This window comes from Triturus cristatus, chromosome 4_1 (assembly GCF_964204655.1).
Source record: "Triturus cristatus chromosome 4_1, aTriCri1.1, whole genome shotgun sequence".
Taxonomy (NCBI): domain Eukaryota; kingdom Metazoa; phylum Chordata; class Amphibia; order Caudata; family Salamandridae; genus Triturus; species Triturus cristatus.
In genome coordinates this window covers 1,060,765,322-1,060,787,573 of record NC_140585.1, presented here as the reverse complement: position 1 = coordinate 1,060,787,573, position 22,252 = coordinate 1,060,765,322, and positions in this window count along the sequence as shown.

The window sequence follows — 22,252 nt, the reverse complement described above, 5'->3', positions numbered from 1 at the left end:
CCTTTGTCCAGTTTTGTGCAAGAGCAGGAGCCAATGGCTCCCAGAACTGGTTTGAGCTGGACTATGCACAGGGACACCAAATGTACCCCAGGTGCAGACTTTCAGGCACTCTCAGAGTGCACCCACCCAGCCCTAATACACTAAACCCTGTGTGGGAGGTGGTCATACCTCCCTGTGACAGGATGACTATTGTGCTGCCTTCCACTGCTCGAGCTTGGCTCAGCAGCAGGAGGGCAGAAATGTGTCTCTGGTCGGCAGCATCCATTTTGTGCTGTCCCGGTCGAGAAGGCGGGCACCGGATAGACCAGTGACCCCACGAAGCTCACTTCTGAAGGGTGGAATCATACCTCCCACACCGGTTACCGGTGTGGAGGTTTGATTCCAAGGTGTTTGATACCAAACATGATATGTTTGTATGCTCCCATTTTCGAGATAGCATTTACTGGGAGGTTATAATGCACCTCTACCTATATGTCCGGCTGAGTCACAGACAACCCGGGAGAATGGTCTCCGAAGGCTGCAGAGAGGCTCTGCTCATGCAGGGGCTCCCTCTCACATAAAACCCAGCACCCTGTCTTCAGGATTGTTAAGGCCTGCTATAGGAGTGGCCTAAGTTTTAAGTGTAGTGATCATTAGATATAGTGAACCTATATCTAAAGTAGGTGATGCAAGCACCCTCTTACCGAGGCTGCAGTAGCAGACCTAGAGTTCCATTTTACATGGCCTCTCATGGGTGGCATAATACATGCTTCAGCTCATGGGAGGCCTCTGGGGTACCTATGCCCTGGGTATATGGGTACCATATACTAGGGACTGATAAGGGTACCCCAGTATCCAATCTGGAGTGTACCAAAGTACATGTTTGTCAATTTAAGGGAGAAAGCAGATAGGCTGGGGTCCTGATTAGAAGGATCCCAGTCAGACTAAACAGTGAGACATCAAGCAAAAAGTGGGGGTAACCATAAGTATCAGATCCTACTTTCCAACAGTTATTTTTTATCATGGTATCTTTCTGGTGTTTAAAAGCAAGTTAAATAGTAATTTGTGTTGATGTCATCATGCATGTAATGTATCACACTGTGTATGACTTTTATCTTTACAATCAAATACAGTATATTGATGATGATGATCAGATCAGTCATGAGCCTTTCTATGAGATCATAGATAATATCACTGCAACATTTTCAGTAAAATTATTCGATGAGAAACCTGTGCATGGCTATTCACATTTTGCTTCTGTCCACCACAGCCTACAACAAAGAGCAGTGGGCCAGCTCACTTCAGCCATTGGCTCTCTTGATTGTAAGCACTGGCAATTTTTTACACTTGCACATGTTAATATCCTCCTAAAAAGTAGTCCATGTGTGTGCAAGGGCTGGTAGAATAATTTCTATTTTAATTTCATGTTTTAATCTTTCAATATATTCTTGCAGTCTTTCATTTTTTACTTAGGTGGTTTTTGAAAACATGAGTGCCACCCTTGAGACAGCAGTATTTTCAGTTGTATTGCTTTTATACTATTTGAAGAAGTTTAAAGATAATAAATCAAAAATAACAGGTGTAATAAAGCTAGACAGATCAATTTTGCCAATGCTTGTTCGTTCCTTGACACTAAATGGAACTTACAGCTTTGATCATCCCTTCAGAACTTCTATGTAGAGTTTCATGATCAATAGTGATAAACCTTTCTATATCACTACTCTGTCTGGGGGCTTTACATGCAGAACTGCTTTAACCTTTCTGCTATCTGAGTCAGTAAATTCTAAGAGAACTTTAAGAATGAGTTTCACTGAATTAAGGACAGTTTCATTAACAAAGCCAAGTCTCAGGGTGTTGCAGAAAGTGACCTTGTCTTTCTACCTTTCAACAGGCCTCTGCATCTAGGAACCATACCTTTAACAATAAAACTAGAAACCTTGGACAATTTTCAACTCTGAGCCTTTGTTTGCTACCACAATCAATGTACTCTTCAAGGCTACCATTCTCCAAATATTCCTCTTTCAAAAAATGGGGTGGAGTTGGAAAGAGCCCTGATCATGCCATGCCGGAACTACTGCAATATCATATACAGTGGTCTCCATAAAATGATTTTTGCCAGTCTACAAAAACTACAGAAGGAATAAACCAGGAGCTGACTAAATCTTTGCATTTGCATACACATCAAGCTCTGTCTGAAAGTGTTGAGAATCTACAAGAGAGTTGGGGTTGTCGTGCAGTCACCCACACTAAGAAAAGTAAAGGCAGATATTTGAACTTATTCAAGAAACACTCAACAATCATCCATTTTAACATGCATCATTGGGAAAGACAGACACCAGTCCTGGAAGCTTTGGAAAATAGGGAAATGGAGATTGGGAAAGTCCTTTGCGACTGAGAATGAGAGGTCTGAGTGTTTCCTGATTATATAGACTAAAAAGACTCATTTACAATTAACACTTCTAAACAGTGTCAGTTAAAAGGACATCAGAAGAGTCTTTGATATTTCCAAAAGTGGTGGTTGAACTTGCTCTACTTTGTCCAAGTTCTCACCTGTTTGTGTACCTGCACTTTTGTTATTTTCCCCTTCCTCAATTCCCTTGTGGATCAGGTCCCATCAGGCAGGTCTTTGGGATGTATCCCTTCCCTTTCTGTGTTGCAGCAGTTGCCGTTCTTGGAAATAGAGATCTTCTCCGGCAACTTAATTCCAGCCTTCCCCTGACATTCACTCAACCTGATGCTTACCATCCTCTTTGGTCCTCCAGGTGTACCTTGGCAGTTGGGCTTTACTCCCTTCCTGGGTAAGCTACAATACTTTGGGTGGGGCATTACACCTGAACATTGGCCGTCTCTTTTTCTCCTTTGCCTTGTTTCACCTTGATAGCTTAATCATTAGTTGTGCATATTATACAAACTGGGGGCTCTGGTGTTGGAGGATAGCGCAGAAGAACATCCCAATCCTGAGAATTCACAACAGCACTCAAGGTCAGATTAAAAGCTCTCCACTTGCTTTCAGTTGAAGCATGCTTCAAATTCAAGGTTTTTGGTACCATCCATATAATGTGTTGGGACAAGGGCTCAGAATATCTGCAGAGACTGGCCTGATGCTAAACTTGGGCGAGAAACCTTCTTTCTTCATCTACTCAGCTGATCCATAAATGATCATTTAACAGAATCAAACACATTGGTAAATTCCTGGGAGTTAGGGTCCTCGGGCTGTGAAATGCACTCTTAAGATCCAAACCTAGTCATAATTTTCTTGAAAATGGCTTTTTAATTGAACTTGTTACAGAAAATTGGATGCAGTCGAAGAATATAAGGCACCACACTCACCCATACAAATGTACTCCGTCTTTCCCTGTCTCTTCATTGAACTACACTCTTGTTACCTCTTACAGAGCTCTGAAGTAATTGAATCAAAAGTGAGTCTCAGGGGGAGGGATCGTGATTAAGACTTGTATCGTCATGGCACAAAAGAAGAACACATTTTCTATTTACTTCGCACATGCCCTGGCCTGAAAGAGATTCATAGAGGATGGTTTTCGGCCTCAGTTCATATTATTAGGAATTGCTTAAATATTAAATCTAGGAGGGCATGTTTTAAGAGTAAACACATTTGCTGGAGTGGGAATCGATTTAAATAAGATGGTTTAACATCTCTATCTCCCACCAACAAGGTTGATCCCTGCTTGCAGTATTTCCTTTTACTTCTCGGTGGCAGAATGTTGCCATCATTTTTGAGAAAATCAGCAGCTATGCATCACATGATACAATTGCATTTTGTGCATGTCTCAGCACATTTAACTTTGCTGTTGGGGCGTGGCTGCGATGGCGACCGGAGGGCACAGCTTGAGTAGTTCCGCAGTCGGCCCGTCAAAAATCCGACTCATTCTTGCCCATCCAGCTACCATGAGCCACTCCTGATGCCTCCAACTGGAGGCAAGAGAAGAGAAAGAACAGGGAAGGGTGGGGGAAAACTCGCTCCCCAGAAATTGGAGATCTTTCAACCCGCCGGGCCCAGGGAAGACGACAGAGCCAGGCGAGGCCAGCCGGCAGCCAAGTCAAGCAGGCCATACGCCGTGGACAACACTGATCTCTGACACCCTGGCTGCAGATAGAGGTGCTTCCAGTTCTTCGCCCCAAGGCCGGTCCTGACCGGAGGTGGAGGAGACATGCGGTCGGTGAGGCATGGTACGGAAGGCGGTGCCTGGACCTTGCGTGAGGGCAACCCGCTCTCACAGGACTGCAGGGAGAGTGATGGAAACACCGAGGCCAGTGCATGATTGGCCCAGTACACACACAAGACGAGGAAGCATGCGGACAATGGGCCAGGTCATATGAAACTGCAAGGTGAGAAGCAGGGGAACCAGGGCAAGCGCGGATGAAGCAAAAATGCAGTTTTGGGTTGACCGTCGCACTGTAGTGGAAAAATCCATAGCCACTGAATAAAATGTGAGGGAGCTGCAGACTGAGGTTTCCACATTGAAGGCAGTCCTAACAGACTTATATGCCAAGTTGGCGGCTCTGGAGCGCCGGACTGAGGATGCAGAGGGACACACTAGGAGATGTAATCTCCGATTTGTTTGAGTTCCGGAGGGAGCAGAAGGGAAAGCCCTGGAACTCTTACTTGAAAAGTGGATCAAGGAGACATTCTACAAAGCGGATCTCTCTATGTATAATATTCGTAATCAAGAGGGAGCAACAGGCCCTGATGCCGCCACCCACCCGGGCACCTACCCCAAAACTATCATTGTAATTTTATGTTTATTACTGGCAGCGGCTGTGGCTGAGTGACAGGCAAATGGAGGGACGGAGGTCACAGGCCATGGGAAATGGGACTGTACAAATTTATAACATGGAATGTGAGGGGGCTTAATTCATTTATGAAACATTACAGAGTTCAGACATACCTACGGAGGCAGGAAACCCAAGTGGCGATGCTGCAGGAGTCAAACCTGTTAGACCCTGAAATCCAGAAGCTGCATAAGAAATGGAGGCAACAGTTATTTTCATTTATCTATTCCACATATACTAGGCGGGTGATGATCTGGGTGGCCCCCAGGTCCCATTCCGGGTACATGGTTATGCAGCAGACATAGAAGGGAGATATGTAATAGTGCATGGTGAGTATTTATGCCCGATACGTGGATGTCGGTGGGTTCTCCAGGGACCTAGAGAAATTGCCCCTCTCATAAATAGGGATTGGGCAGGGGATTCTAATTGTATACTAGATGGCAATCTAGATAGACACCCCCCAAAACTGCACACCAAACCCAACATTTTGGCAACTCTATGAGACTGAGAAGTGATGAAACGACTGCACTGCGTCAACGTTTGGCATGCAACACACTCTGGAATACAGGAGTATACTTGCTATGCATCATCACAAGAGGTCTCTAGTACACTTGACCGCTTCCTGCTCTCCGAGGAGGACTGTGAAGCCGTGACACAGACCCGATTACTGGGCCGCTTTTTGTCAGACCTTGCCACAGCATTACTGGAATGGTGGCCAGAGTGCAGTAGTCCAAAGGTCCCATTTTGATGTCTATGTTCGGAAGCCCTCCAAGACAGGGTATTCCAAAAAGAGCTTTGGGAAGCCATTGCAGGATTCTTCAACACAAACTGGTTGACCACAAACACTAGGGGAGTGGAATGGAATACACTCAAGGTAGTAACTCGAGGAGTATGCTTATCCAGAATGGAGGGGACAAGGAGATGACTAAAACAGGAATTGACTGAATCAAAAGACAGTTAGACTGAATTGCAGCATGAGAGACAGGCACCGGGACCAGGTAGTGACTCCGTCTTGCAGGCATACCGCAGAGTTGGTGTGGTAAGGGACAGATTGGACTGCATCACCAGGCAAGAAAATCATTAGTTGCTCCACAGGAAAGGTGACTAATCTAGGAGGTTACTAGTGTGGTCACTAAAATGGGAGCATCCCCCCACTTATATTGATGCTTCAGTGCCTGGATGGATTCACTGTCAACACCAAAGCTGGAGTTTACTCCGTGCTGTTTGGTCACGTAGGCGAGATATATCGGGAGACCCCAGAGACTACCCTGTCCGAGGATAGGGAGTTCCTGGCTGGTGTGCCCATCCCTTGCCTCACTGATGAACAGGTGGCAGACCTAGATGCAGTGATTCAATTGGATGAACTATGGGAGGCTTTACAAAGTATGCCTCAATGTAAGTTCCCGGGCCCGGATGGCAGTCTGGTGGAATTTTATCAGACATACACCGATTTATTGCTTTCTCATCTACTAGAGACTCTGCAGGAGGCCAAATGGTTGGGAGCCTTGCCACAGTCCATGAGAGAGGCACAGATTGCTATGCTCCCAAAACTGGGCAGAGATACGTGTGATCCAGGCTCATACAGACCCTTGTCAATGTTGGGCGTAGAGCTAAACTACTTGCTAAGGTTCTGGCAGTGCTCTTTGGTACAGTGGTGACCTACCTGGTTGATGAAGACTAGTGCGGTTTCATGCCGGGAAGAGAAACACACATGAACATATGTCGCCTCTCACATGTATTACATTCAGTAGCTTATAGCGAGATCCGGGGCAGTAGTCATTCTGGATATTGAGAAAGCATTTGACACTCTGCGCTGTGAGTATCAGTGGGAGGTCCTGAGAATAAAGGGATTAGGCAGAGAATATATGACCTGGGTTAGACTTCTTTACTATCAGCCAAGAGCTTTAATATGATATCAAGGTTTAATATTGGAGGCACTAATAATCGAGAGAGGCATGCGGCAGGGGTGCCCCTTATCTCTGCTCCTTTTTGCCCTGGCGATGGAGCCACTGGCGATTAGGCTGTGACAAGATATGAATCAGAGGGGTGTCACCCTCAATGGCCGTACCCATCTACTTTCATTGTATGCCAGCCAGAGGGGGCAATTGCAGTGCTCCTCGATATACTAGTCTCTTTCAGATTGGCGTCAGGTTTGCGTGTCAAATCAGTTAAATTCCCATTGGTGGCTCTCACGTGGAGAGACACATTGGACCACCCTGAGTTTGAGTTCAGCTGGGAAAGCAATCATTTTCGCTATCTGGGTATACAGGTAGTGCATCATCCAGAAGCTCAATATGCATTGAACATGGGAAGAGTCGTCACTGGCCTGAAAGAGTCGATCCAATTCTGGAACAAACTCCCCCTCTCGGTGGTTGGATGGGTGACCTTGGCAAGGATAGTGATGCTACCCTGCTGCCTCTATGCACCCCAGAACTTTCTGCAGCATCCCAAAATCCACATTTGACTCCCTGAACAGTCTCCTAATCTCATTGGTATGGGCCATGGGACTCAGCAGGGTAAAACTAAAAATACTCAAGTTGGACATGGACTCGGGGGGACTGGGACTCCCAGACTTCAGACTTTACTATCTTGCGGTATTACTGCAATATACAGCACAGTGGTGTACAGAGGGCCCCAATGTAGAAAGAATTTTTGGCAGAATGGGGCAGTGGGACAGAACTGCCGAGATACCTCATGATTGGCTCCCAGACCCCTAGGGACTGTCCACACATAATCTGATGGGTAGCAGAGGCCTAGGAGTAAGCGGTTATCCTAGTTCTCCGCAGGGCTCCATATGCTAGCGCACTCCCACGTCAATGGCTACAAGGTTTTCACCAAATCAAGTCAGTCATGGATATTACGAAGTGGAATGAGTGGGGATGCATGACCACTAGGAGCATGTATTTGAATGGGACCTTCTTAACATCCGATGAGGCAAGGGAATGCCTTACATTATATAAAGATTTCACGCACGGTTCGCAAAATATGCATCTTGTTTCCAGACGAGCCGAAGGAGTCCCACAAGTTAGCATTGTTGCTTGAACCAGGGTCCACCAGTGGGCTGATTTCATGCATATATAAAGCTCTGAAAGAAGATCGCATGGTGGAGACATCCATAGTAAGAGATAGATGGGTGGTGGACTTACCATCCCCACTCACTGAGGACGAATGGATGAGGGAATTTGCACAGGTACACTAGGTAGCCAGAAATGCCAAGTTCAAACTCACTTAGTTCTATTACCTCAGTGCACATACCTGATACCTCAGAGATTGGCAAGTTTTCCACCTTGGCAGTCCTCAGCATGCTCCAGATGCGGTGCAGACCCCTCCACATTTATTCATATGACCCGGAGTTGTGTCCGCCTACAACCATATTGGCACCAAGTGATCCAGGCGCTCTGTACAACTCCGACAGTGTGAGTAGAGGATTCCATCATCAGTGCCTACTGGAGTAGTTCTAACACCAAAACAGGGGACTTTATTACGATACACATTTGTGCCTCTAGGCCTAGTTCTGGCTAAGCATCACATTGCAATACACTGGACTCACATTACCCCCCAGCATAGATAAATGGAGGGTAGACATGCAGGAGTGGGGCACAACTGAGTAGTGCCATCTGGGGGGTGCGAGGGGATGAGAATGCGGAGATGGATCTGGAGGAATGGGGAAAAATGCTGGAGGGATTTTAGACAGCGATAGATCAGGATGGAAGGGAGAAGGGCTCAACACAGATGTAGAACCACATTACCCGCGCCAAACCCAGACAGTGGAGACAACCCTCACTCCTGTGTGAAAAAATGAAATTAAACAAGAAAAAAAATAGCCTACCAGAGGGGGGTCTTTCCCTGACCGGTAACACAAATATTGGATTCTCAATGGCCCTGCCCTAGATGATTTATATATTTCACCTACAAAGTGGGTTCTGTCACCAGTCACTGCCGAGGTTCTGTTCTTTTGTTTTTATTATATTATTTCTCATTCTTCTTGTTAATAGTTACAATGAGTATTGTTGCATGCATTAATTCTGTGTGGAAAAGGTTTTTAAACACAGTAATAGCCATAATATGCCCAGGGGATGAAATTACTCAGTGGGACATATATACATGTTAACAGACTGCCAAGATATAACCTGTTAACAATAGCCTGCCAATGATACACTGTACCATAGACAATTCAAACATGTAATGTGACCTCTGTGCAATGTTGCAATAAAAACAAGTTAAAAAAAAGAAAAGACTTTGCTGCTGGACAAATGAAGCTTGCATAAAAGATTCTGAAGCATGGTACTAATAGATAAGGTTACATACTGAGTCTTTGCACATTTTAATGATGTGTCAGTTCAATATGGTTGGACGTGGCCCTTTCTGCAGGGTTCCCCCCAAACTTTTTGCCTTCCTCCTCCTCTTTTTTGCTGAATTATTTATTTTTGGCTTTAGGACTCTGGCCAATTTACCCCTACTAACCAGTGCTATAGTGCATGTGCTCTCTACTTAAAACATGGTAACATTTAGCTTATGCACAAATGGCATATTTAAATTACTTATAAGCCCCTCAAAATTCTCTACATGTGCCCAGGGCCCCAAAATGAAATGCTATTAGTGGGCCTGCAGCACTGATTGTGTCACCCACTCAAGTAGCCCTTTCAGCATGTCTCAGACCTGCCATTGCAGAGCCTGTATGTGCAAGTTTAAACTGCCATGTGGACCTGGCAAGGTAACCCTCTTGCCAGACCCAAGCTTTCCTTTTTAATACATATAAATCACCCCTAAGGTAGGCCTTAGACAACCCTAATGGAAGGGTGCAGTGTATTTAAAAAGTAGGACAAGTACAGTTCAGTTTTACATGTCTTGAGTCAAAATCTTTTAAATGTGTTTTTCACTACTGCAAGGCCTATCTCTTCCAAAGGTAAACATTGAGATTACCTTATTACATTTTATAAGTATAGTTCCCAGTTGGGAAAATATAAATATTTCAAGTTTGTTGTCTCTGGACAATTTAAAATCACAACTTATGGTGAACTCGGATTTCCAGCTGTAAGTCTGAAAATGCCACTTTTAGAAAGTTGGCATTTTTTTACATTACGTATTCTGTGCCTTTGCCTGTCTCTGAATAAACATCTAGGGTGTGTGACAGCTGGGCTTTGTGCATTCCTTCCCACACACAAAGGGAGCTTAGATGTGAAGGATGGGCTGTTTACATCCTAATGGGCCATCACCAGGCTGATGGGCCATCCTGGGCAGGATGGGAACAAGGAGCTGACACTAGCACCTGAATGGGCTGTGCCTGTCCTCACACAAAGAGCTGCATAACCCCCTGTAGTGAGTCTGGAACCAGGGCAGGAAGGGAAGTGACTTTGTGCACTTCAAATGCCTCTCTTTGAAGCCTTCCCCACTTCAAAGGCAAAAGTGGGTATAAAACTGGACCCCTGGCACCACCAACTCAGTTCACTGCTGGACCCGTGGAAATTCTGCCAGAAAGAAGGATTGCTGTGCTGCTGAAAGGACTGTCACTCTACTGTACTCTGCTGGACTTTGTTGGACTCTTGCTTTGCTGTCCCTGCCTGGATACCCTTCTTGTCAGGGAGTGAGAATGACTGAACCTGCATATCTACATCCCCAGAACCAAAGTGACGTCAAGGGTTTGTTGGCTTGCCTCCTTTTCTGAAGTCTCAGGGACATCAAAGACTTCCAACAACACTGCTACAGCCTCTGGACTCTGCCAACTCTGAGGCCTGGGCCATTGGTAGTGGGTCCTATATTTCAACGTAATCTTTATAAAAACATAACTCACGTTCTACTTATTGGATGTTTGTAATTCTGGTCCTGTTTTGTTCATTAAATTAAGCACTATGTTTCTAATCTAGTGTGGAGTTTTCACTGTTTTACTGTATTAAGGGTTGCACCAATACTTTACACATTGCCTCTTAAGTCAAGCCTGACTGCTCTGTACCAAGCAACCAGAGGGTGAGCACAGGTTAATTCAAGGTGTGTAATTGATTTATAATGACTAGGATTATGGTCCATACATGGACAGGATGCATACCTCTGCCAATTAGATACCCATTTTCAAAAAAATATATCAATTGCACATTAACATTGCAAATGTCTTTTATCTCTAATATTTTGCATTTCTATAAGATCTTTCTGTCAATCCCCCATTGGATAGATATCATAGCCATCACAATTTCACGTGTGAAGTCTGCTCAGAGGGCACTCTCACCATCAGTTGCATCTTGTCCTTTTCTTTTCAAGCTTTTAAATTGGAATAATTTTCTATTTTCGTCATTAAGAGGATAATTTAATGCTAGTTCTTTTTCTATTCTCTTGATCATTTCTCTGCTCTTTCTACTGTTAATGTAATATCTACAGCCTTTAAATAATGAAAATAGAAAAAGTATATCATTAGTATTGGCATCAAAATGGCTTTTAGGAATCCTTGCCCTGCAGTTGCAAACCAGCTTCGAATTGTGTGTATTCCCTTTCAAAATGTTTTCGACAATACTAGGTGTTTCTAGCTTCTCTAATTCAGGTTTCAGGTCTGAAATGCTCTTTGCAAAATCTTGAATTTTCTTGCTCTCATCGGGTATGTATGACCAGCAATGCTGAGTTTTCACCATTCAGCAGACTGCTTTTTCTGCATGTAATATGTCTAATGCTAAGCTTTTCGCAAAACCATGGATCAATTTGATACAAGCTCAGTGTTTATAACTAATATAGCTCTGAAAAAACTAGTTGCCAGCTTGTTGACAATTGTTGACAGATTTCTAATCTTTTCGTCATTCAGTATCACTCCTACGGGTGGAATGATTTTGCCAAAAAATGTCTCCCACTAACTGGTTTCCATCTTCTGTACTACAAGCGTATCTGAGTTCCGGTGTCATTGTCGAGGCATCTATACTGTATACATGATACATCTTTGGAAATAATATAGCTAAAAAGTAGATACTCTCCAATTCAGCAGGTAACTGGAATTAAGTGTCTTGTGCACAAACAAAATGAACTCCTGGAATTGCAGTTTCTTCCCCTTGTAAAATTCGCCATGTGCCTCTCACTAATTCAAATGTCTGTTCACAACTACTATTTCCCACATGTCTGTTTCTTGTGTGTGTTATCCTTTTGTAAACACAAACTTTCCCTATTTGCTGTCTGTCTATTTTCAGCCTTGGGTAAGCCATTTTCGTTTTAAAGCCATCCTCCTTTTTCCAAACATTTTTAAAAACATAATTTTCTCTGTCTTTACTTTGTGAAATGTTAGTGTTTCTTTCTTCTAATGTCATGATAAAGACTTTCTCTAGTCATCTCATTAGGCAGCTTACATTGTCCTGGTAAGCTTTAATGCTAAGCATAAGTGTAGATAGTCTAAAATAATACCAAGCTGTGTCCATTTCTTTTGCTTGTGGGTGTAAAGTAGTACCCTTGAAAGTATTAGATCATAGTCAGAATAAAAGGATTTAAAATGTGCTCGCCTATATACAAATGTATGCAATATACTACTTGAAGCTGTGTATGATGGAATGTGATGGTTTGTGACTTCTTCCGCTACTGATGAAAGTAGGTGTGCACAAATGTAGCAAGCCTTTTCGTCCATAGCTTGTGTGTATTCTTGAACTAACTTAGAATAAACATTAGTAATATAATCATCCCTATTGTATCTTGAGAATTATGCTTTCAATTGCTCCTCATCTGTTGTGTGAGCAAAAGAGGTAGTAGCATTAGTAGACCTAATGTCTTTCTTGGGTGCTAAATAGAACCTTACTTGCACCATTATAATCATTAGTACTGATATTACGAAAATTGAACACATATTAATCTAACATCTATTTCCAAGGAAATAAATGTTTGTATAAAATCAGATCATTTCAAGTGACGTATACAGCAACATCTCAAGAGTGCAAATCAGAGTTACCTATGCTGCTTGCAAGTTTTTCATACATTTTATTTTTCACAAAGTCTTTTTAATCCAGAATCTTCGTATAGACAATCCTTTCCCCTACTCCTACAATAAAATTAAAAAATGAAAATTTTGTTTAAGTATTTTAACACTTTTTCAAGTAGCTTTAGCCTTTTTGGTGTCCTTTAATATTCCCCAGAAGTCTTTGTCAGACAACCATATCCAAGTGTATTTGAAGTGATGCCATGGAAGTTTAAATAGTTCAGTTTTCACATCACACAGTTCATCAAATGATACATTCAGTACTTTGTTCACATAGTATGTCCACTCAGGTGCAGAATACCTTTGACAAGGTACTCTTGCTCTTTTTGATCTTCTCAGTTTGTGTTGATCTTCCTCAGTGATAGATGGTGGGATTCGATGAACTGCTAAACTTGCTGTCAATTTCCTTTGATTACAGTTCGTGGCCATTTAACTTTACATGTTACTCTTCTTGTTTCAATGCTTGTTCCTTCACCCCGATCCTCTGTCCATAGTGATGTTGTCTACGTGATCTTCTCAATTTGAGACTTAGTCTATTCTCCTTCATCTGAGACCCCTAATGCTGCTCTGTGAAATGATAGACACTTGATTCGGTGTAACAGTTCTTCACCCCTTTCTTCTTCATGCTATTGTTGTGACCTTGGCATCACTACTCTTTGTTGCGGTTCAACTGATGGTGGTGAAGCCATCAGTGCTTTTCTTTCAGGCTCAAAGAAGACAAATTCTTCATAAGGAGTTCTCACTCTTCTGGTGTGCGATGCATGCACATAGTTTGGAACTCCGGCACACATGACAGAAGTGTAAGTAACAAGATCAGTTTCATGCAACTCTTTTGAACGTGCTTCTTGATCATGACCCTGTTCTTTGGATTGAGGTTGTGGCACTGTTTTCAATGCAGATCTTGCGTAGCAGCTGCAACCTGATGAGAAACAGAATGCACCACATCAGCTAATCATTTACATTAATTGAATATCATGTCATATGTGATGCTCATAAGTGCATTTGCAGATACAACTGGCAGTTTCAGTGCACGTCCCATCAGAATCTCATGTGCCGATAAACCAGTTCCCCCATCCAGAATACTTTGAATACCAATCAGTTTTCTTTTAATATGTTTTATATGTTTGCCTGGTTGTATGTTTTTAATCCATTTTATAAATGTAACACTGTGGATGTGCCAATTTACCTGTACTTTTCAGGAATCAACTATATTTGTATTGTATTTGTTGTATTGTAAGGTGTACGTTTATGGCCTTATAACTCAAATACAGTATTATGATGATGATGAAACTCATCAGTACCAAAGGCAAAAGCATCAGGGAACTTTAGTGCTGCTAAGGCACAAACCTTGACCAACGGAGACTTAATGGTGCCATTTAGCTTCTCTACAATGTCAGAAGCTTCAAGCCGATAGCTACAATGCAATCTTTGTTCAATTTGTAGTGCTGGACATATGATCCTCAGGACCTTTTTGTTAAAGTGTATCCCTCAATCTGATTCCAGAGAAACCAGAATACAGTACCTTGGTCTTAATTCTTGCAATAACAGTTTAGCTACAATGAGACTATCATTTCTGCTGGTTGGATAGGCCTTCACCCATCACAAGAAAATAGATATGATGACCAGGACATATCGCAATCCATTGCAAACAGGCACCTCGATAAAGTCCATCTGCAATCTGTTGAAGGGACCGCCTGATCACTCTATGTGACTCAGTACAACAGGACTTCTTTTCCCTATATTCATGTGTTGAAATGTCACACAACAATGGTACAATTCTTCAGAAAGCATCCTAAATTTGGGATTGAACCAATTCTGTTTAAATAGCCTTGCCCCGGCATCCCTCCCTAAATGTGTTTACCCATGGACGTGTTGTGTCATTGGAAACAACAAACCATCAAGTAGTATTGGACTCCCAACAGCTGACATCCAAATGTCATCTGTATTTTTCTCACATCCTGCTCTGATCCAACCTTATTGTTCTGCTTCTGAAACATGTTCTTGTACCCTCTTTAATACTTCCCCTGTGTCAGCTACTGCCATCAACATAGAGAAGCAGTGTCCTTCTCAGATTCACATGTGAAAGTTCCATTAAATGTGTAGGCCACTTGTGTTCAATACCGTGCAACTTCATTGGCGTACCTGGTTTCAACTGCAATGTAACCAGTGCTACCCCGATGTGTTGCAATTTATGCATATATTCATGAAACCTCTTTGCGACCACAATTGCCCAAAATCATGGACAATACGAAAGTCATACTGACTATCTGTAAATATAGTCACTTCCAATTAGGATGTCAAAAATGCAAGCTCTTGTAAGGGCAATTAATTTGGCAACCTGTGCTGAGTTAATACCTTGAAACCATGAAGCTTCCACAACATCATTAATGGTGCTAACTGCATAAGCTGCTCTCAGGATACCATCATTGTTTCTCAAACATGTCATCAACAAAAATTATACAATCTGGCCCATTCAGGGGTTCATCCTTGATGTCAGGTCTTGGCTTTGTGCATAAATCCATTACATCTAAACAATCATGTTCAACTTCATCACAGACATTTTCAGTAATAGGCAACAAATTTGATGGGTTCAAAATCTGGCAACGTTTCAAAGTCATGTTGTTAGCAGCGAGGATCTGCTTACTTTGTGAGTCTATTGTGGATCTATGTTGTGTTTTGGTTTGGGTGAGCAAAATTTCCACAAAATGTGGGACCATTACAGTTCACTCCTCTCAATGCAAACATCTACTGCGGTGACTGCTTTAAGGCTGCTGGGCAATCCTGTGGCTACAGGGTCAAGGGCTACTGAAAACTATGCCACCTGTTCTTGAGTATCTCCATGCAGCTCAGTAAGCACAGGGAGGGCAGCCCTCACTTTCACTACAAAACTGTGTAAACATCTTACTGTAATCAGGGATTTCCTAGTGCTGGGGCACAACAGAGACTTTCTTTCAGCTCTTGGAAAGCTTTTAGGCAATCATGGTCAGAAGGAAGAGGATCAGGCACATCCTTGTTTGTCAGCCCCAGTCAAGGATTAGACGTTAGGTAAAAGTTTGGCACCCTTTGTCTGCTGGAGGAAACCATTCCCAAAAACATCATTACTTTTCTCTGTGTTTGAGGTGGATTAATCTGAAGAATTGCTTCCAGCCTCTCTGGTGACACCTTTCTTGCATCTTCCTCAATATTGTGTCTCACATACTGAACTTATGTTTGACAGTATTGCAACTTTCTTTGAGACATCTTGTACATTCTCAGCAAAGTGATTTAAGAGTGCAATCGCATCTTGCATATAGGCTTCTCATGTCTCTGATGCCACAAGTAGGTCATCAATGTACTGCACAAGTATTGATTTGTAGGGCATCTGATATGACTCTATATTATTTTTCAAGATCTGGTTAAAGATAGCAGTACTCTCTGTATACCCTTGTGAGACTATGCACCATGCCAAAACTCTCTGCTGAAATGAAAATGAAGAAAGATACTGACTACTCTCATGTAATGGCACTGAGAAAAAGGCTTGGCAGAAATCAATAACAGTAAACCATTCTGCATTGCACAGCATTTTGAAAAGTATAACGGCTGAATATGGTACCACGGGACAACCTGAAACAACAATGCCATTAATTTTTCAGGGATCCTTGACAATTTGATATTTACCATTGAGTTTCTGTAAACCTATGAACCGAGAGTTGCATGGACTCCCAACCAATTCTTTCAAAATCCCTTTACTTAGCATGTCCTCAATTACAGTTGTTACTCCTTCAACTGTCTCTGGTGTCACATTGTATGGCGGCATTCTTGGATACACTGCATTTAGTTTCAGTGTCACTCGAACTGGTTTTACACCTTTGATTAGTCTGATTTCTTTTTTGCGAAATTCAATATTTCTGGGTTCCTGGTTTTTTTTAAATCAGAAGGCAATTTTTTAATTGTTCTCACTGGGAACAGCCCTACAACTGAGTCTTGTCGGACCATCTTAAACTCAACACCCTCATCCTGAGTCTGGAACTCGAAACCATCTGGTGTGCAATAAATTGTGCAGTTCAAGTTGCATTACAAATCTTACCCTAAAAGGTTTACATGACTTGTGTCACAAACAACAAATTGATGACTTTCCTCAAATGAACTTTGTTTTACTGGAACTTTCTCTGAAATATGGATTTGTAATCTGTTTATTTGAAACTCCTACAACTTGGATCCTCTTTCCTGAGAGGGGTAAGTCTGGGACATCCCTTGTTCTACCAGTGGATCTGTTAGCACCAGTATCAATCAGAAATGATACGGGGAGGCCATTCACCTCACCTTCTATGTAAGGAGCACCCTGGTCTACCTTTAAGACTGCACCATACATGCAATCTTCCTCTCCCCTCTGGCACCGTCATTGGGATTTGTCGGAGCCGAAACTGATTATCAAATACAGGACATTACTATTGAAATATGTTCTGATTTTGGTTCTGAAAGGGCTTTCAGTTTGTCTTAGACACCTGGTTCAAATTAAATCCAGGGTTTCCCATATTTTGTGGAACCATCTGGTCTTGTGGGATTTGCATCATCTGGACCTGTTTCTGCATTGGCACTTGCTTCCGCTAAACTGTTACATTTCGTATTTGCATTTGGTTACCTTTCTGCATTTATACATTTCCATTCACTGTATCAGATTTAAGCCTACACTCCCTCTTCCAATGCCCAATCTTGTTACAATAGTGACGAGGAGTCATTTTCTTCAGAGTTGCAACATCCATACCAGAATTCTGATCAACCAGAACATCTCTACCTCTACAAAAACCTCTGTGAGTACCTTGTACTCCTTCTTGTGCACCTACACCTTGCGTATCACTTTGATTTCCTGTAAAAGACTGGTTCTGAAACCATCTCTATGCAAACTCCATCTGGGCCAGCATGACTTTCTCCTTAAGCTTCTTCTGCTTCATATCGTGTTCATTACTACTATATTTCACATACCTCAGGGTCTCATCATGTGACTTATTCTGTCAGCAAACCACACTCTGTTATATATTAGCACTGATCTCTGGTCCTACCCAAATAGCAAACTAAGATTTAAAGAATCCCATATCACTAACATTGGGATATTCTCTCCCACTGTGTTGTTGAAACACCTGAAGCAATCGCTCATAATAATCATATACTGATTCTTTTGGCTCTTGAAAAAATTGTTTAAATCTTTACTCAACCAAGATATTTCGGAGGAACCTTGCCTTTCAAGAAAGTAATCACCGCTTCATACTTCTTCATAACTGTAGGAGATGGTGCATTAGTGCATACCTCTTTTGTTTGCTCTTCACAAGTCCATTGGACAAAACCTTTGCATTCACCCCACAAAACATTTGGCACCACAATGTCAAAGAATGTATTCAAATCAATCCACAACACTGTTGGAATTTTGAAAAAAGTGTCAACATGTGTGTAGTGTACCACTGCACAGGTGTATCTCTCTATTTTGGAAAATGTTTCGTAAATGCTGCATGATCAATTCTGCTCCATGATATGTGGACATATACTCCACCCACTCTCCCTCTTAGTGGATAACTGGTTGCTGATTTTTTATTTTACCCATCTACTTCTGATTGTTTCTTTTATTTTCTGGCTTCTTGGACCATTTAATTCTTAAACTCTCAAAATCAATCCATTTACAAATGCATTTCACCATTCCAGTTATGTGTAAATGCATTCCTGAGGAATGCATTGTCTTAATTGTTGCATCATCTAATTGGGCCCTGTAACTTCTCTGCAAAGTAAAATGTTTTGAAAGGTCAACATCATATTTTCGGGCCAAATCATTGATTTGTCATCTATGATTGCTGCACATCTTGCAATTTCCTTACTCAGGTAAAATAATTATTTCTCTTGATATTGATTCAAATGCTCAATATCTTAACATACTCATGTTTTCTTCAAGTTCGATTTTTAGTTTTGAAACATTCAGCATTCTCTCTTTTTCGGGGACCTCGGGTAACTTTTCATTCTGGACTTTTTGTCTTTCTAAGTCTTGCTGCTTCCTCAAACCATAGTGGCAAAATTTCATCCTCAAATAAATGTGCCTCTACTTTCAATGTCAGGGTTGTAAACACAATCCTTACCCAATCTCTCAATGACTGAATAGATTGTAGTGGTTTCCAAACAACGATCTGTGAATTTGGGATGTCGGGATAAACCCTGATGCAGCCAATCCTCCTACAGTTCTTTGAGCTTCTGGGGTTGGGACAATGTTTACTGGGGCAGTCGCATGTGGGGCAGTGTCAACCGGGGAAGTCACAAGTGATCCAGTCACTGTCTACACAGTTGCAGTTTTTGTTAATTGTACCGGAACAGTCATAATTGAAGCAGTGACACCAACTGTAATACCGTTTGGTGTCTGAACAAAAGGCGGTAGGGCAATCTGAAATGTCTGTAATGTTCTCTCAGTATGTATGATACTTGGTTCAACATGGCCGTTATCCATTGCAGTATTTGCATATACATTATTATCGGTACTAGTGGTGGGATTTGCGTAAGATGGGAGATGTGCAGCCAACATTTCTTCTAAAATATCGTCCCCAGAATCACTATCTGTCTCATCCACCTTTTCAACGTTTCCTTTATCTTTCTCCTCAGTGTTAGTCTTTTTTATTTTTAAGGTTTATCAGTGGTAATAGCTGGATACAGTCTAGTTCCCTCACCTATAACTTTCCTCCATCTCTGCTGTGCTTCATCCCATTGAGCATCTGCATAATTTCATTGCTCTTTCTGGTATTTCTCCCTTTTCCTGTCTCATGAAACCTTCTCCCACATATTCAGTGCTTTGTATTGTGTGGGTTTAGGAGGTGGCTTCATTTCATAGAGCTTATCCTTCATTTTTTCAATAATTCTAGGCTGAAAGGTGCCATATTTTGGAATAGTCTAGGTGGAGGTTTCTTTTCATACAGCTTCTCCTACAATTATTCAATAATTCTAAGCTGAAAGGTACCATATTTAGGAAAACTTAATGATCCTCGTTTTAAGTAATCTTGCACCATTGGCAAAGCTATTAACATGTATGCAATCCCAATTCGGTTTACATATAATGTGTAGGTGTAGGTGCCTCCGAAGGGTACACCTCGTCACCTTCCCTTATTGGAATTGTAACATCACCTTTCACAAAATTCTTAAATTTACTAAAGCATTTCATGATGTTCGCAATGTTCAACAATAGTCAGTTCAATAAATGCAATTCAATTAAATGTTTTGATTCTGTTCTGTAAACATCAAATCCTTACTTCCATTCCTGTCACAGTTTGCATTCTTGAAGATCTTTCATTGAATCTCAGTGCAATATACACCTGACAAAATGACCTATCACAGCGTGGCACACTGTGTCGTCATCAACCAATCACAGCACTACAGTACACTAAACAAACTATCCCAAAGTGGCACACTATGATGTATAATTTCACTCTTTGCAGCAGTTCACCCTCCTTTACAATTTCTTTTGTACCCACAATTCAACAACTTTAAACAATACAAATTAATAATCTTTGTCTGATCCACTAGAAAATATCAAAAATATTTCACCAATTGAAATATTAAGGTTTTCACGCCTTCCGACTTTTCAAACAAAAAGATTTCTACATTCACAAGTGAAATCTCGACCTGTGGGAAATCATTCTAATCAATATAGCTTCACCCTTTGCACAATCAGGTTCTGCCAACATCAATCAATATTAGTACACTCACAGAAGTTTAGTAATGTCCTTATTTCAATTTGTGTAGTCAACAGTACCTCACGATCTACACCACAAACATTTAGCAGACAAGAAAGCCATACACTAATAACTATTAAGTGCCTTCTATACTATCTCAAAATCTGTTTATCTGTTCAGTGATCTTAGGCTATGTTGAGCCTGATAACTCTTCAACTTCTTCACAGTAAACAATAAACATATAAATTCATCAAATCATTCAACTCACTTACTTCAAATTATTTGTCAATAAACACAACAATAGTCACACATCATGAAGCATCACCCTATTAATACTCACAACTTCAAAACAGCACCACCTTCAAAAATGGCAACTTTTCAGTTTCAAGTTCTGGGCATTAGGCTTTGGGCACCAAAGAACAGAAGCACAATCCCCCCACTAGTATAATGTAAATAGGCAATAAGTCCATAAATATTAATGTGTCCACAGACCGAAAAAAATTATTTAGATTATTTGTCTTTCATTTTCATTTATTTTATATAAAACAATGCTACACGTAGTAGAATCATATTAATTGATTGCATATAAAAAAACAAACATTATAAATTCCATCGGGGTACAATGGGTGGTTAAGAAAACACAATCAAATGCCCAACACTAAATACTATACAGTACAGTACATGAATCAACTTCATACATATAAAAAACACAACAAAACACAACACAATATAACATATATGAAGTACAATAGGTCAGACAAAAAAAGCGCCGACGCGCGTTTCGGAGATCCCAAAATATTCTGTATATATGAGCTCCTTCCTAAACCGATCATGTGCTTATGTGCCTGAAGCCCTACAAATAGAAATAATAAATTATACTTCCAATTAATTTTTGGGATATCGTGACTAAGATGCATATGACAAGTGCGCCCTGAGGAAGGAGCTCATATATACAGAATATTTCGGGATCTCCGAAACGCGCGTCGGCGCTTTTTTTGTCTGACCTATTGTACTTCATATATGTTATATTGTATTTATTTTGCTGTGGTATTGTTATGATTAACCATAACTACCAATGTGGTTTTGAATTGTCAATTGTTTTCCTCAAAACAACAAAATGTGAGTATAGTTTATTGAAGTACCTGAGAAAAAGTCTATATTTGTCCCAAGGTCTATTGATATATTTTAGTGCAGCTGTGTGTTGTCACATTTAGCCCATTTGCTAACAAAGTTTAAAAAATAATAAAGGAAATTTTAGCATAGTTTTAACTGGGGATGGGCTGAACTTGCAGAGTTTTACTCAGCAGAATTCCGAGGAGTTACCTAAAAACTCTGCAAGATTTCGCAGAATTCAATGAGTGGAGGAATTCTGGTCAGCCGCACATGCTCGTTACCGCCTTGTAGCACAGAAATGCCAGGAATAGCAGAGCAGAACACTGCATTTTCAAAATAGGCAATTGCAGCAAATGAAATGGATAATGTAAGAGACGTGGGCAGTTCCAGTGTGTTGAGAAAAACATGTATGTGAGTGTGTGCGCCACACACAGCAACTTTCAGTAGAGGTGAGATGAGTACTGTGTGCCTTGAAGTCCAAAAGGTGGCAGGCCTCACAGTGGGTACCCTCTGTGGGACCCTCGGCTACACTGGGGGAGGGTGTACAGATGTATTCAGTGCACCAGCCAGGTTCAGTGCACTGTCCAGCAGCTGACGCTCTGCTGGGGGGAAATCCTCGGCCAGGAGCAGGTCCTGCTTGGCCTGCTCGGCGTTGAGATTCTGGTGCCCGTGAGCATTCATTATTTGTTGTGTTTGTTGTCTACAATGCTAATATTCTTTTTTTGAATAGCATACTGCTCACACTCAGGGGTAAGTTACA